General features: G+C 44.7%; 1 protein-coding gene across 1 annotated transcript in view; it reads left to right on the forward strand.

The window, feature by feature from the left end:
• The window catches only part of LOC121002910 (probable assembly chaperone of rpl4), a 408505-nt gene that overhangs the window by 323388 nt on the left and 67486 nt on the right, over positions 1–17631 (forward strand). The window lies entirely within an intron of this gene.

The following is a 17631-nucleotide window of genomic DNA, read 5'->3' on the forward strand; positions in this document are numbered from 1 at the left end:
CAAAAAAATAAAGGGAACACAAAAATAACACATCCTAAATCTGAATTCATTAAATATTTTTCTGAAATACTTTGTTCTTTACATAGTTGAATGTGCTGACAACAAAATCACACAAAAATTAAAAACTGGAAATCAAATTTTTTAACCCATGGAGGCCTGGATTTGGAATCACACTCAAAATTAAAGTGGAAAAACACACTACAGGCTGATCCAACTTTGATGTAATGTCCTTAAAACAAGTCAAAATGAGGCTCAGTAGTGTGTGTGGCCTCCACGTGCCTGTATGACCTCCCTACAACGCCTGTGCATGCTCCTGATGAGGTGGTGGACGGTCTCCTGAGGGATCTCCTCCCAGACCTGGACTAAAGCATCTGCCAACTCCTGGACAGTCTGTGGTGCAACGTGACGTTGGTGGATAGAGCGAGACATGATGTCCCAGATGTGCTCAATTGGATTTAGGTCTGGGGAACGGGCGGGCCAGTCCATAGCATCAATGCCTTCGTCTTGCAGGAACTGCTGACACACTTCAGCCACATGAGGTCTAGCATTGTCTTGCATTAGGAGGAACCCAGGGCCAACCGCACCAGCATATGGTCTCACAAGGGGTCTGAGGATCTCATCTCGGTACCTAATGGCAGTCAGGCTACCTCTGGCGAGCACATGGAGGGCTGTGCGGCCCTCCAAAGAAATGCCACCCCACACCATTACTGACCCAATGCCAAACCGGTCATGCTGGAGGATGTTGCAGGCAGCAGAACGTTCTCCACAGCGTCTCCAGACTCTGTCACGTCTGTCACATGTGCTCAGTGTGAACCTGCTTTCATCTGTGAAGAGCACAGGGCGCCAGTGGCGAATTTGCCAATCTTGGTGTTCTCTGGCAAATGCCAAACGTTCTGCACGGTGTTGGGCTGTAAGCACAACCCCCACCTGTGGACATCGGGCCCTCATATCACCCTCATGGAGTCTGTTTCTGACCGTTTGAGCAGACACATGCACATTTGTGGCCTGCTGAAGGTCATTTTGCAGGGCTCTGGCAGTGCTCCTCCTGTTCCTCCTTGCACAAAGGCGGAGGTAGCGGTCCTGCTGCTGGGTTGTTGCCCTCCTACGGCCTCCTCCACGTCTCCTGATGTACTGGCCTGTCTCCTGGTAGCGCCTCCATGCTATGGACACTACGCTGACAGACACAGCAAACCTTCTTGCCACAGCTCGCATTGATGTGCCATCCTGGATAAGCTGCACTACCTGAGCCACTTGTGTGGGTTGTAGACTCCGTCTCATGCTACCACTAGAGTGAAAGCACCGCCAGCATTCAAAAGTGACCAAAACATCAGCCAGGAAGCATAGGAACTGAGAAGTGGTCTGTAATCACCACCTGCAGAACCACTCCTTTATTGGGGGTGTCTTGCTAATTGCCTATAATTTCCACCTGTTGTCTATCCCATTTGCACAACAGCATGTGAAATTGATTGTCACTCAGTGTTGCTTCCTAAGTGGACAGTTTGATTTCACAGAAGTGTGATTGACTTGGAGTTACATTGTGTTGTTTAAGTGTTCCCTTTATTTTGAGCAGTGTACATGCAGGCCAAGGTACACAGGTTAACATCTGGTATGGCAGGGGTTATCAGGGCAGCAGTAGCAGGGATCAGGTATTGAAGGGGTTAATGGTAAGGGCTCTGCAGGGACTTGCAGGGCAGACTGCAGGGGTGTCAGGGCAGAGCAGGGCATTGAAGGGGTTAACGGTCAGGGCTCTGCAGGGACAGGGCAATGCAGAGGTTAATGCTCTGCAGGGGTGTCAGGGCAGAGCAGGGCATTGAAGGGGTTAACACAGGGTCCTGGGGGAACACAGGGGAATTAGGACCAAGGGTACAGGGGTAAGGGTGTATGTGGGGCTATAGGGGTACACAGGGGTAGGTGGTGTCGTTGGTGGTATAGGGCAGGGGGATAATATATATATATATATCGGTGGTGGTATAGGGAGGGTAATATACTCAGCGGTAATATGCTCGTTGTCCAGGGGGGCTCGTTGGTCCAGGGGATGCCTCTTCTTGCTGGTGGACATAACTGTCTCCTGAGCGGAGCGCCGCCGGTCTATTTAAACTTGGCGGCGCCCGCTCGCAGTCCTTCTATTGCCGCCGTGTGCATGCGCACCGCCGGCCTCAACACGTGGGCCGGCGCGGTGATATGACGTCACCGCGCCGGCCTGAGGATCTCGGAGCGCGCTTCCAGGGGGGGGGATCCTTTGATCCTCCCGCCTGTGAAGCGGACGCCTACCTCCGGTGCTGTAATTACAGCGCCGGAGGTCAGCCACTCACAGGGGCATGGGAACTCTTTGTTCCCATGTCTATGTTAGGCGCACCATCTCCGGCGCGGCCGAGGATCTTATTGATCCTCTTTCCTTTGTAGAGGCCGACGCTGGACATAATTGTCCAACTGTCGGTCTCCTCCACCACCCCCCGCAGGCGCATATGAGCGGGCCATATATGCCCAAAGATGCTTGGGGCACATCTATAAGCATATATGAACGGACATTATTCACATAGGGGCAGGAATAAGCCCTCCTATATACTGTATAGGGGCACATATATACCCACAGATGTCTGGGCCACATCTATAGATACATATGTGTCCATACCCCTGAAACCCACCCCTATAACATGCCCTACATACATAGAGATGCATGCGGCCAAGGGGGCACACATACATCTCCATGTATGCAACGCATCCCAACTGGACGGGCCCAGAAAAAGGGCCCATATATATATATGCATATATGTCAGGGCATATATACATATATATACTTAAATATGACACTTCCCTCAACAGGTATAATACCACTTTAATTTAGAATAATCCACATTCTTCGTTCTATTGTTTGTATGTGAAATGTTGTGCAGCCGCACTTTTGTTGGCTTTCTGCATGCTCGCTTGATGGATATGCACCTGTGACCATGAATGTGCTAGTCTAAATTTTCTTGTAGTTAATAGTCTATAGCGTTATTTTTCACAAGAAAACCACAAAATGAAATGCTTATTATGCAGCGGGGGAGGGGCGAATTACAAAAGGGAATTTTTTAATGTATACAAATCTCTCGCCCTTGGATAATTTTTCCTGCTACCTACCGCAAAGTCATTTGATGGAAGCGGAAAACACTGATTGCCCCTAACAAGAAAAATGAAGCAATGACGGGAACGTTACCATGAAATAGAGGGCAGCCGTTACTTTAATTTTAACAATTTTCTCTGGTATCTGCAATTTATGTAAAGCTGAGGAATATATATTTCTGCAGTTGTGTTCTGACAGCAATGGCTTATGAAAAAAAAATGCCTTAAATGGGCTGTGTGGGGTTAAAAATATTAAATAAAACGGAAAAACTCCAAAAACAGTGCAACACCTTCCCACAGGTTGTGTTGCAGATTCAGTTCAGTAGGGCAAAGCTATAAAACCTATGAACAGGTGCGGCGATGTTTTTGGAATAAAGCAACCATATATTTTTTATAATTGTCGACAACGCCTTTAATAATAGAACTATTAGAAGGGATCTTTTAAGAGCGAGAACCTTTAAAGGGGCGGTGCAACCATTAAAGGCAGTTTTAATGTAATTCAGCATGAAAAACTTACTTTTCCAGTTGAGTTTCTGTTACCAAAATGCTCCAGTTGTGAGATATTCTCTTTACTTCATCATAATGGTACCCCCCTGGTGTTTAATCTGTAGATTAATGTGCTGGTCCACCTACAGAGGTGGTCGCAAATGCTGAGGTTAAACTGCCACCAGCTGTATCTGTTAGAAGCTGTGACAATTATAGGGAGAGAGCTGCAGCAGAATGGACATGCCCCCTGAGCTGTGATAGGGAGAGAAATACAGCAGAAAGGACACCCCCTTAAACTGTGATAGGGAGAGATCTGCAAGAGAAAGGACATGTCTGAGCTGTGATGGGGAGACGACTGCAACAGAAAAGACACACTCCCTAAACTGTGATAGGGAGAGATCTGCAAGAGAAAAGACACCCCCCCTTAAACTGTGATAGGGAGAGATCTGCAAGAGAAAAGACACACTCCCTAAACTGTGATAGGGAGAGATCTGCAAGAAAAAGGGCACGTCCCCTGAAAAAGGACACTCCCAACTGAGCAAGTGGAACAGTGAATGGGGAGATCTCTGGATCAAATATTGCTGCGCTCAACAGTTTCTGTCAAGCTGAATCCCAGTATATATCCTGGGGGGTGTCCGGATTGAATTCCCACCAGATCCTATTATAGTCTGTGGGGTCCGGCCGATCCGGAAAACTCTGGCAGGCTGTTTTCTGCCTGAACAGCCTGCCGGATTGCTCTGCTCTTCAGCAAATCAGATATATGGATCAAGCTGACATGTAGGCTCTATCTCTATAGGACATAGACACCATGTCCACATACTGTATGTCTGATTATGTCATCGTCTCTTCCTGGTCCTATTAAAGCACGCTGCTGACCCCGTCCAGTAGAGGAGTCCGGGCATAGTTTGAGTGATGCAAAACTGACTTTTTGACCTCCTGTTTATCACAGATCACCGCTGCATCACTCATATGTACAGACTTCCTCGGCGCCACAAAATTGGTTGCTATTAGCTTAAAGGGATTCTGTCACCTTGTTTTAGGTTATAGAGCTGCGCACATGCACGGCTAGATCGCCGCTAGCATGTCCGCAATATACCTGTCCAATAAAGCGTTGTCCTTTTATTGTGTTTAAATGCCCAACTTGTGTCATGTTCTCCAGTACAGGAAGTCTGTTCTACACCTCAATGTGAATCGTAGACGTTTCTAAAACTTGTATATATTTCCTGTGTAGGTAACGATCCATGGTAACTTGGAAGCGTTCTATGAGATTTTGTTATTTATAATGAAATTCAATCTGGTAAAGTCCTCTAGATCAGTGTTCCTCGACTCCAGTTCTCAGAACCCACCTGTTGGTCATGATTTGAGACTATCCCACAGAATGAATACCTGTGGTAAGTCCTGATGCATGGACACTAATTATATCACCTGTTCAATACTGAAGAAATGCCGAAAACATGAGCATCAGGGGGGCCCTGAAGACTGGAGTTGAGGAACACTGCTCTAGATTAAGACCCAATCAAGAGCCTCAGTGTTAGCTAACTGGGTAAAGGCTTCATTATGTCAGCATGGAGCTACACCATGAAACTCATTTATGAAGTTGTCAACCCTCTTAGACCACCGTTGAATCATTGGTTTGCTAAAAGCGCTGAAGAAACTTGACCTCTGCATGTTGGAATATCATAGGTCTCAAAGTGTAACCGACCATCTCCCTCCCTCCATATTATATAGATTCTAGAAGTGGAAAGAGCAAACCATTTTGCCCTCCTTTTTTATTATCTCCAATCCTCTAGATTCAAGCCTAGTAAATGTTTCTGTCCAACCATTGGTACCTTTGAGCTCCTTCGCCTGCCAATTTGAGCCTGACAAATGGCAAACGGTTGTAATTAATTTTGTCATCTTTTCATGGACCAAAGGGCGACTACCGTAACTATAGATTGTAATTGTCATCAGTGTCACATAAAATGTTCTATTATTAAGTTCCGGCTGAATTTTATAGCTGCGGACGGTCGTAAATTGAATGGTCAGTCATTTAAATTACAGAGCAGAAAGTGTTTTTTGCTTTCCTTTAAAACTACACTCAGGGACGATGAGTTTGACTTCAGACCTCCGAAGAAAACTAATTGCGTTCCTCTTGACAGATGCTGGAGAGGTTGTAACCTGAGAGTAAAGCTTTTTTGACAGTCCAATCAAAATAAAATTGTTTAAGCCACTCTCATCTCATTAGCTCGCTATTCTTATTGCACATCTTCATTTGGATATTTTTGCTCTTGTACGTTCCCACACCATAATTTGCTTGTTGTGACACGTGTCAGAGAATTTTTGGAGAAAGAACTTTGTATCATGATCCCTGTCTGCAGCTGGAATTATGGAGTTTTTTTTACCCCATGGCAATGTTTTGGAGTTTTTTACCCCATGGCAATGTCTCAGTGGATCAGTTGTGACTTGTGGGCGTCAGATGCCCACTTTTTCCTGTTTTGGGCTGGCGATGGTGAGTTTACATGATTGGTATCTGGCTTACCAACCGATCATAACGTAGAATTGTTTTCTTACAGAACATGGGCACTGATTGTGTGCCATTGTTCACCATCTTAAAGTGGTCTTCTTGGATATTAATATTGTGTTCCTATGTTGTATGTTTCATGCTTATGGTAGACTATCATGTTTTATTCAGTGGGGATCTGCCCCCTGATGTCCTCCACTAATCAGTACAATAAAGGGGCCCCAATACTCAAGTGAATGGGACTGATCTGGAGCATCGGGCACAACCACCCGTCTGCATGTACTGCTGTGCCTGTGTAAACAATGCAGATTGGCACTGCCATTCCATTGTGCAGTTTGGTAGTTGTCCCCGGAGCTGAACTGCCACCTAACGTTGATGGTCTATCCTAAGCATAGACCATTAGTAGTTAAAGGGGACCTGACACCAGGGCCGGTGCAAGAATTTTTGCCAACACAAGCAAAGATACATTTTGCCCCCCCCCCTCTTAGCTCACCTGGACATGGTCCCGTCTGCATCAGCTGGCTTCTCCTCTGTGTGGTCCTGGTATCTTCGCTCTGCTTCAGACAATCGCTGTTTTGAGGACCATATTTTTCGCCCTCTAAGGCGCACCAGCCCATAAGACGCACCTAGGTATTAGAGGAGGATAATAAGAAAAACATTTTTCCATTGCACCTCAGGTCAGACCAGCAATCAAACCCCCAATGTTAATCAGACCTCAGATCAGACCCCCAATGCCTCAGATCAGCCCCCCCATGTCAGCCATCATGCCCCCATGTCAGCCATCATGCCCCCATGTCAGCCATCATGCCCCCATGTCAGCCATCATGCCCCCATGTCAGCCATCATGCCCCCATGTCAGCCATCATGCCCCCATGTCAGCCATCATACTCCCATGTCAGCCATCATGCCCCTCATGTCAGCCATCATGCCCCTCATGTCGGCCATCATGCCCCTCATGTCGGCCATCATGCCCCTCATGTCGGCCATCATGCCCCTCATGTCGGCCATCATGCCCCTCATGTCGGCCATCATGCCCATCATGTCAGCCGTCATGCCCCCCCGTGTCAGCCATCATGCCCCCCCGTGTCAGCCATCAGCGCAAATAAAATTAAAAAAAATACCTTACCTCTCCTGCTCCTGGATGCCGCCGCTCCTCACCACCAGCGCTCTCTCTCTCCTTCCTGGTTCTCGGTTGTCAGCTGTGAAGGCTGCGCACAGCGTGAGGTCACATGGTGCCAAGCCCTGCACAGCAGACAGCCGAGCGGAGAACCAGGAAGCGGTGAGTACAGATCCTTCACCGCTTCGCGGTCCTCCGGTACTAATAAAGCGCTTCCAAAATGGAAGCGCTTCATTAGTATTTGCCCCATAAGACCCAGGCATGAAAATGTAATATAAATTAATTTATTGAAAATATAAAGTAAAAGAATGTACAGTACAGACCAAAAGTTTGGACACACCTTCTCACTCAAAGAGTTTTCTTTATTTTCATGACTATGAAGGCATCAAAACTATGAATTAACACATGTGGAATTATATACATAACAAACAAGTGTGAAACAACTGAAAATATGTCATATTCTAGGTTCTTCAAAGTAGCCACCTTTTGCTTTGATTACTGCTTTGCACACTCTTGGCATTCTCTTGATGAGCTTCAAGAGGTAGTCCCCTGAAATGGAGGCCAGGTCATCTGGCGCAGCACCCCATCACTCTCCTTCATGGTCAAATAGCCCTTACTTTCAAGGTTTTCCCAATTTTTCGGCTGACTGACTGACCTTCATTTCTTAAAGTAATGATGGCCACTCGTTTTTCTTTACTTAGCTGCTTTTTTCTTGCCATTATACAAATTCTAACAGTCTATTCAGTAGGACTATCAGCTGTGTATTCACCTGACTTCTCCTCAACGCCACTGATGGTCCCAACCCCATTTATAAGTCAAGAAATCCCACTTAATAAACCTGACAGGGCACACCTGTGAAGTGAAAACCATTTCAGGGGACTACCTCTTGAAGCTCATCAAGAGAATGCCAAGAGTGTGCAAAACAGTAATCAAAGCAAAAGGTGGCTACTTTGAAGAACCTAGAATATGACATATTTTCAGTTGTTTCACATTATGTATATAATTCCACATGTGTTAATTCATAGTTTTGATGCCTTCATAGTCATGAAAATAAAGAAAACTCTTTAATGAGAAGGTGTGTCCAAACTTTTGGTCTGTACTGTAAATGAAGAGTAATATCGCACTACAATGTGTAATATATACAGTAATCTGTTTGTGAAAAACACAAAACTATTTTTCTGTTCTTTTCCCGTTTTCCTCACAAGGTTTCCTGTGTTGCAGTATGTATAGCTTGTGGAAATATGCCGTAACTCTGATTTCATTTCATTATGACTGATAAAGGCTTTTCCCATTTTATTTCTTATTTTCTCACTCTCAATATCTTGGTTAGGATAATAAGTCTATCCATCTTCTTATAAAATGTCTGCCTCGGCCAAACACTGTCATGTGCGGAGCAGGGATGTATCACCTTTGTGCCTCCCCTGGAAAGGTAAAGCGACACCGGTTGGCAATTACTTGAAAATCAATAATTCTTCTGAGATGATCAATCGGTTGTGGCTGCAGACCCACGATGTAGGAGTGTGGGTCAGAGGCAATTCTTTGTGCCTGGCTTCATAGAAGAAAAGAAAAAAAGACATCTCACATTAATAGAGAGGTTTGGAATAAAAGAAAAAAAAAAAAAAAAAGAGAGCGAGCGATAGTGGATTTGCCTCCAAATAAAAAAAAAATGTTGAATGTAATAAAATATTTCTGGTAGAATAGTAAAAAATAATATCAAAAATTATTTTTTGTTGGAATGTGGCTGCAGTGACAGCTTATGGACAAGAGGAGCTCTACTTTTTTGCTTATCGCCTTTATCTTATATTTTTCTAATAGATATTTTGTAAATGATACAGCCATCGTGACCTGTTTCCTCCATGTCCCATACAGGAACAAGGATAGCTGAAGCAACCCTCTACACCACCAAAGGGCCCTCCATATCTCTGGACTCATTGAAAGGGAACCTTTGATCTTGAAAAAGCAATGATAGGGAGCAGAAGGAGCTGGCCAAATTGATATATAGTTTTCTGGGTAAGGCTTTAGTATAACTTGTCATTCTGTGATTAGGAGTCCAGTGATCACTGATAGAACCACCCACTGGACTCCCAAGCATAGAAGGAGCATAGGTTTAGAGCAACAGATGACATATTATACAGAATCTTTATGAATATATTAATCTTCTCAGTTCCTCCTGCTCTATAGCATGATGCTCGCAGATTGAACTGCGTTGTCAACAGATATGGCTCCCTCCTAAGGGGAAAAGATGGAAATCTTGCTAGAGGGAATGCTCGTCCTTCCCCAAGGTTGTAGTTTCTTGGTCGTCTCCTTTCTGGAGATCCATGTGGTCTTCATTGAGGTAGCTTATAACAACCACTGCTGGGGATATAGATAGGCTACTGCAGAAGTCATCCATATGAAGGGCTCTCTGAAACAGGTAATTATAAGACTGGCCATACACTTTAGATATTTGGCCGACCGCTAGCACTCCCGACTCTCCATATACAAGTGTACTGAGCATGCATGTGTCCTCGATGGAGATTGGGAGAAAGCTGCTGCAAGAGTCCTCTAGTGGCAGCTTCTACCCCCTGAGAACAAAAGATACAAGCATGTTGAAATTCAACACAACAATCCTTATTTCCTCCAGCATCTGCTGGTGGGAGAGAGTCAGGAGGTTCACATTAGATGGTTGGTCATTCCAGCTGAATATGTTGGTTTTGGCCAGTATTAGTTTAATGTGTATGGAAAAGTTTACTTTGTGGTTGGGACGACTGCCTTCATTTATGAAATTGAGTACAAAATGTGAACCAGAGTTTTATAGAACCCAAGACTCCTTAAAATGTAGTTAGAGGTTCCACAGAAGATCACAACCACAAGAGCTATGAATTATATATAATCTATGGGGTAATTGTAGGGGTTCCCTTAAAGGCGAGCATTTTTAGGCCATTGCCTATGGTAAAGAGTTTGGCATTTGAAGGCAGGTTTAGACGGGCCGATAGAGCAGCCGATTGTCGGGAAGGAAGTGTTCCTTCCCTACAGTCAACTGCTCACTCAGTGACTGCTTCACAGTTTGAGGACCAGTGGTCGCTATAACATCCCTTGTCCCCCATACAGAATCATTGTTTCTGGGAAGCAGATCACTGTTTAGACAGCACGATCTGCTGCCCAGAACGTTGCTCGTTCATCAGGTGTTCGGCAGCACATTAACATTATCGGGAACAAGCGTTCCCAGAAATTCTTGGCCGATTATGGCTTCGTCTAAATCCACCTTAACACATTAAGAAGACCTTTAGAAAGCCAAGAATAGGTTCCAGGTTGAAGCTCCTTGGTCCAATTCAGTATTTGTAACAGGGCCTCAATGGGCCATTTATAATACTGGTGTCTTCTTATTTAGCAGAGGGGCTTTGGGCCCCCTCAGGCACCAGGGTCAAGCACTGCTACCTCTTTGGTTCCCTATAGCTACACCCTTGTTCCCAGCCTATAATTATAGTCTTCATCTTCTTGTTTTAGCATACATTTTTCCATTTTTTGCAAATTTTTACCGGTTGTGTTGTAATGTTTCTTTATATGTCTCTATATATTACTTTCTTAGCATCTGAGTGTTTAAGTCTTTGAAAACATCTCAAGAAGTAACCACAATTAACCTTAATGCTGAATTTCAATATACTTTTCCATGGAGTAAGCATGTGGCGCACCGTAATCGGCTGCGTTTTACCCAACGGCTAATGTTCACTAAGTGATTTCTTGAAGTCCATTAGCAGGTGAAGGTTTGAGATAAAAATTACTGTCAGCCTTGATTGTAGGCCTGAATAATTCTTTCCACCAAATCTAAAGCATGCATTGCATTTTGTAGTAAAAAAAAATAGGTAGTTTCCATTTACCAAACTGTGGGCAGAAATTATTTTCCATAAGCAAAATAAAGAACAAATATGTACACGGAATTTAAAACACCAGTTAAACAGTAGTCTGCTGAGGTTGCCTCTGGGTTTTTATGAGTTTTAAATAGGTACTGGGGTGTGCAAAGCTGTGACAGATAATGCCATCTTCATAAATAAGTAGTCCCAAAAGTAGTCCCAAGACAGGCTATCAAAGGCCTTCTCAATACCCAGGCCAAAATTTGTTTGCTTCGAGGAGTGTATAATATGTAATACTTTTCTATTAAACCGCTATTTTATTTTTTGAAACGTTAGTAATGTGCTGAACATCCTATATGATGACAAAAGCATGTCCACTGTGTTCCTGATAGCTACAACCATGAAAGGGAGGCAGTCAGCATCCACTTTTAAACTGTGCACAATGCCCTTTAGCTATCAGAACCTCTTGCACCTATCTTGCACTTTTAATCCATATGCAACTTAGCTCTCAAGTACGCCAAAGGCATGCCTGAGCCACTCCACTCTAGCCCTCTCCCTTCCCAGCACTTTTCTCTTAATTGAGAGGTCCAGGCGGGGTGATCAGGGAAGCCTGACCCAGTCAATCAAGCAAGAGAGGGGCGGCACTGTTAGGGTTAGGGGTTGGATCTCCTACCAGTGTCTGGTTCCTGCAACTTCATTGGTTTACATTTTTTTGCTTTCCATAAATCAATAGTACATGTGAATACATTAAAGCTAACTTACCTTTTTTGGAAAAAGTTGCATCTTCCTAATTTTCCTGAAGCATCTTCTTTCCTTCTGTTTCAAACTAAATGTCGATCTGCTGTGTTACTTGAATATTTTAGGCTTGGGGATACCCGTATGGGCACTATTTAAGTGCCCCCCTGGTCTTCACCCTTTAAAACCCTCTACAGGGATAACAACTTTGCTACAGGGGACCCACTTGGCCTCTGTCTCTTGGAGTAATCTCTGTTCAAGTGACCGCTAACCCACCAGGGTCAAGAGACACCGATGCAGAACACTGAGAGATCAGGAAAAACCATAGTCAGGGACAGGCCCGAGGTGAGGGCTGGAAGAGCTTGTCTGATCCGATAAACAGTTCCAGGTCAGGGCGAGAAGAGAGATCAGGCAGAGGTTAGGTTAAGCAGCAAAGGGTCAAATCCAGGAAACTGGCAGAAGTTGTTACATGGGTAGATGAACTTAAAACAACATACCTTTGGAGGAGACTAAAAGACTAGAACCTATTGCTCAGACACCTTCCCACAGAGGATCGGGTTGACAGATTACTGGTAGGGGATGGAGAAGACCCAGCGGTCATGGTCCATATCAGAACCAATGACAAAGTTAGAGGTAGGTGGAGCGTCCTTAAAAATGATTTTAGGGATTTAGGTCACAAGCTTAGGGCAAGGAACTCAAAGGTAGTGTTTTCCGAAATACTGCCTGTACCACGAGCCACACAAGAAAGGCAACGGGAGATTAGGGAGGTTAACAAGTGGCTCAAGAACTGGTATAGGAAGGAGGGGTTTGGGTTCCTGGAGAACTGGGCCGACTTCTATGTCGGCTACAGGCTCTATCGTAGGGATGGGCTGCACTTCAATGGGGAAAGGGCAGCTGTGTTGGGGGAGAAGATGGCTAGAAGGTTGGAGGAGTGTTTAAACTAGGGACTGGGAGGAGGGTAATTACGTTATAGGATGGGAAGATAGTGCAGATAGAGACCGGAGGCGAGGTAATGGAACTGGGGGAGGAATGGAAGGAGGGACTAGAACAGTTCAGAAGGAAAGGTGTAGGGTAAAACATATACATAAACCTCTTAATTGTATGTATACTAATGCCAGAAGCCTGACTAATAAAACTGGGGAACTGGAATTAGTGATGTGTGAGGAGGACTATGACATAGTGGGAATAACTGAGACATGGCTGGATGATAGCTATGACTGGGCAGTTAATGGACAGGGTTACAGTCTGTTTAGAAAGGATCCCCAAAACCGGAGATGATGAGGGGTCTGCCTTTATGTAAAGTCCTGTCTAAAGCCCACAGTCCGAGAAGATATAAGTGAGGGACAGGAACATGTGGAGTCACTGTGGGTAGAAATACATGGAGGCAAAACAATAATAAAATACTAATAGGAGTTTATTATAAACCACCACAGAAAATGTACTAATAAACGGGATAGACGAGGCGGCAGATCATAATGAGGTCGTTATTATGAGGGAATTCAACTACCCAGATATAGACTGGGAAACTGAAACCTGTATATCTCATAAAGGTATTGGGGAAGATTAGAATATGTGTACGCTGGTGCTTCAAAAGCTGGAGGGAGCGCTCACGTACCCCCTATGAGCTGAGACAGAGGATCCTATCTGGCATGGAGCCAGCCACAGCCTGCTTGGAGGGGCAGAGCCACTCCAGTAGTCGGGACTGCTGGGAAGAAGGGAAGAGAGATCAGCGGGTCTGTGCCGACGGGGCAGATGACCTAAGCAGCGGCCACTGCAGGCCATCGCTGCAACACCTTCCTTCAGATTATAAATGTTCTAAATCAGTGAATTGAGGAGAGGAGGGGGACGAGGGGAAGGGAGATGAAGCTGCATTGAGTGATTGGTAGAAATAAGGTAATATTGTAATATCTAGTCCCTCATCTCTCAGTGATCTCAGCATTTGCTGTGATTGGAAGCCTGTGATTTTTTAACTAGGGCTGCAGCTAACGATTATTTGAATAATCGATTAGTTGTCGATAATTTCATCGATTTAATCGGGAAAAAACACCAAAATGACAAAAAAAAGTGGTTTATATGATTTTACTTGAAAAATTAAATTATGTTCATAGGCCATATTAAAACTAATTGTGAATGGCACTGTTATGGGGGATCTGTGGATGGCACTGTTATGGAGGGGTTCTGTGGATGGCACTTATAGAGGGGATCTGTGGATGGCACTGTTATGTGGGATCTGTGGATGGCACTTTTATGGGGGATCTGTCGATGGCACTGTTATGGGGGATCTGTGGATGGTGCTGTTAGGGGGATCTGTGGATGGTGCTGTTATGGGGATCTGTGGATGACACTGTTATGAGGGATCTGTGGATGCCACTATTATCGGGGGATCTGTGGATGCCACTATTATGGGGGGGATCTGTGGATGCCACTATTATGGGGGGGATCTGTGGATGGCACTGTTATGGGGGATCTGTGGATGGCACTATTATGGGGGGGTTCTGTGGATGGCACTGTTATGGAGGGGTTCTGTGGATGGCACTGTTATGGATGGGTTCTGTGGATGGCACTGTTATGGATGGGTTCTGTGGATGGCACTGTTATGGAGGGGTTCTGTGGATGGCACTGTTATGGGGGATCTGTGGATGACACTGTTATGGGGGGATCTGTGGATGGCACTATTATGGGGGGATCTGTGGATGGCACTGTTATGGGAGGGGGATCTGTGCACTGTTTTAGGGAGAGGGATCTGTGTATGGCACTGTTATGGGGAGGGGGATCTGTGGATGGCACTGTTATGGGGAGGGGGATCTGTGGATGGCACTGTTATGGGGAGGCGGACCGGTGGATGACTATGCTATGGGGGATCTATGGATGACACTATGTAGCATCTTATGCTATACGTGTCATCCACAGATCTCCCCCATAACAGTGCCATACACAGATCCCCTCCATAACAGTTCCATCCACAGATCCCCCTCCCATAACAGTGCCATACACAGATCCCCTCCATAACAGTGCCATACACAGATCCCCCTCCCCATAATAGCCCTGGCCCCGCCTCTCACAGCAGTATTCCTTAACCAGCAGTAACTTTTACTTTAAATCACTGCATCTTCTTTTACCTTACAATGAAGCTCCAGTAACAGGCAGAGTGGGCGGCGGCGTAACGTCACTTACTCACGTGACGCGCCTGCTCCACCTACTTTATGAATGAAGCAGGCAGAGCATGCGCGTCACGTGAGTAAGTGACGTTACGCCGCTGCCCGCTCTGCCTGTTACTGGAGCTTCATTCTAAGGTAATAAAGATGCGGTGATCTAAAGTTCAAGGACCCGGAGGCATAGCGCCCGACCGCCCGCATAGCAACAAATCGGCCGATTATTCGATAACGGGATTCGTTGACAACGAATCCTGTTATCGAATATTATCGATAACATCGATTCATCGTTGTAGCCCTATTTTTAACTTAAATAGTTCAGTGTTTATTCACACAGAAGGCAAAACAAAATAACAGTTCGCAGCCTTGGTGTTTGTTCACACCATGGAAAGTCCACAGAACACAAACATTCACCTTGTTAGCAATGTTTCACCAGCAGTCCCCAGCAGGCTTTAGGGGCCTGTTTTCCAGCATGTGGCTCTCAGCCCTTTTGCACGGCACACATCTTCAGATCCCAAACCACAGAGACTCCACAGCTTCACTGTGAGATGGAGGATAATCCACACCACCTGATTAATGGTGACTGCTTTTTATTAAGCCTCCCAAGACCTGGGCTGGAACGTGGGGAGTAGCCACCCACCCAGCACTTTGGCTACTCCCAGTAAGAGCCGTCAAGGATCAGCTTTGCAGCCATGCTAAACAGCTGAAGTGTCAGACTGCAAAGCAATAATGACACTTCAGGGGAAAAAACGGCTCTTACCTCACCGAGGCCAGGAACCTCGGTGACACGTACCGGCCATCAATGATGGCCCCTTGTTCCTTCCTACAATATATATATATATATATATATATATATATATATATATATATATATATATAGAGAGAGAGAGAGAAAATAATTGCCATGGGATGTATTCATGTAGAATGATGTACTGTGCTTGAAATACATGGTACCCACACCGCTAATAGCTCATCTCGGCAACGGCTTCACACCATAAAGATTAGCTCCTTAGAGTTCACGTAAATTAATGAGATCTTGGGGAATTGTCTTCAAAAGAAGCAATTAATGTTTTGCACACAGACTATTTTTTATTTCATATAGAGTGTCTGTATTAACTTGGAATGTAGACTCAGTTCATCATTTTCCCCTCTTTTACCTACTGGCACTTTTCATAATGACTCCCGATATCCGACTGCTGCTGTGTCATAAATTTTCTGGTATTTGGGTTTGTAAATGTTAACAAAAAAATGCTAAATATCCTGGGAATCCACGGCTTTGATGTCTGGCAGGTTAATAATAAATGAGAACAACAAAAAAATAGCTACTGCTGTATAAATCACCTATTACAGAGCTCTTTGTATCTCTTGCTTATGGAGTAGGATACGGAATTTAAAGAGCAACTGCAGTCAGATCTGCTTTTAGTAAATACTCGTATTCTTCATGAAATAAAAAAAAATGGAACATGTTTTCTTAGAACTCTATGTTGTTCTGTTATTTGCTTGAATTTTTACTGGACATTACCATTCCCTTTGTCAAAGGGGACATGTCCCTACTCAGTCTGGCACTACACCTCTGGTAGGACACTGCCAGATTGTACCAGGGGACACAACGCCAACTAGAAACACCAAGTTGTTAAATTTGTTATACATTTCTAGGAGAAATAGCAGAGTATCCACACAATGGAGAGTCATAGAAATATCAGGAGAGTTACAGATCTTTTTTAGCTACAGTTTTGCCCGAGCAGAGCTTGGACAGCGGGGTGTGTGTGTGTAATGCGGCTGCTTTAGCTGCTCATATCTCAGGATTCGTAGCAGCTGGCATTCCAAGCTTTCAAACAAGACCACATAGGGAGATATATCTATTAGAAATCGAGTCTGGAGTGAAAGCAGTGAAACCTGCTTAAACTTTCACTTTCAGCTGCATTCACTGCCATCCCGACTTCTAATAGCTGTATCTTCTGATATAGTGTAGATAATGCGATTCTGATCTTGTTTTAAAGCTTGGAATGCCCGTCTTCAAAAAGACCAAGCCCATATCTCTTTCTGCCACCAGTCCTGACATATGAGCAGCTAAAGAAGCAGGGCAGGGTAAAACCCTCGATTCTTTTCCAGAGATGAAGCTTTATTTAGCTTGTCAAACCCAGAGAGTGTTATAGCTCTTGTCTCAGAGACAAGCATCCCTCTTGTAGTCATAATGTGCCTCCAAGTACCATCCTCTTCCAGAGCCAGTGCCTGACTCCCTGCAGTGGTCTGTGGCCTGGGTCTCCAGTTTCTAGACTCAGATGGTCACAGCTTGGTGCAGGCGTGTGTGATGACATCATCATGCCACCTGAGTCACTGCACAAGTATGCGAGATGATGTCATGAAATCATAACTATTTATGGTCCGTTATGAATAATTTTTTTCGGTCTGTGCTCACGCAGCATGAGGGGTATGAGAACCTTAGAATCATTACACAGGACATTATACAGTATATCCATTATATAAGTGTCATGTATTGATGATCTCTTACAGAATAATTTATTGGATATCTTTCAAGCCCAGTGGTATTTTCTTCAATTGTGAATATACATTAAAGACTGTAATAATTATCATTCAGAAGGTTTGATTTGAGGACTTTCTTGATGACCTTCTGGCCTGTAGTCCCTGTTAAAGCAGCCCTAAATTAGGGCATTTTAGATACACTCTGGTGTTCCGGATCAATGTACC

Source organism: Bufo bufo, chromosome 5 (genome assembly GCF_905171765.1).
Source record: "Bufo bufo chromosome 5, aBufBuf1.1, whole genome shotgun sequence".
Lineage (NCBI taxonomy): Eukaryota > Metazoa > Chordata > Amphibia > Anura > Bufonidae > Bufo > Bufo bufo.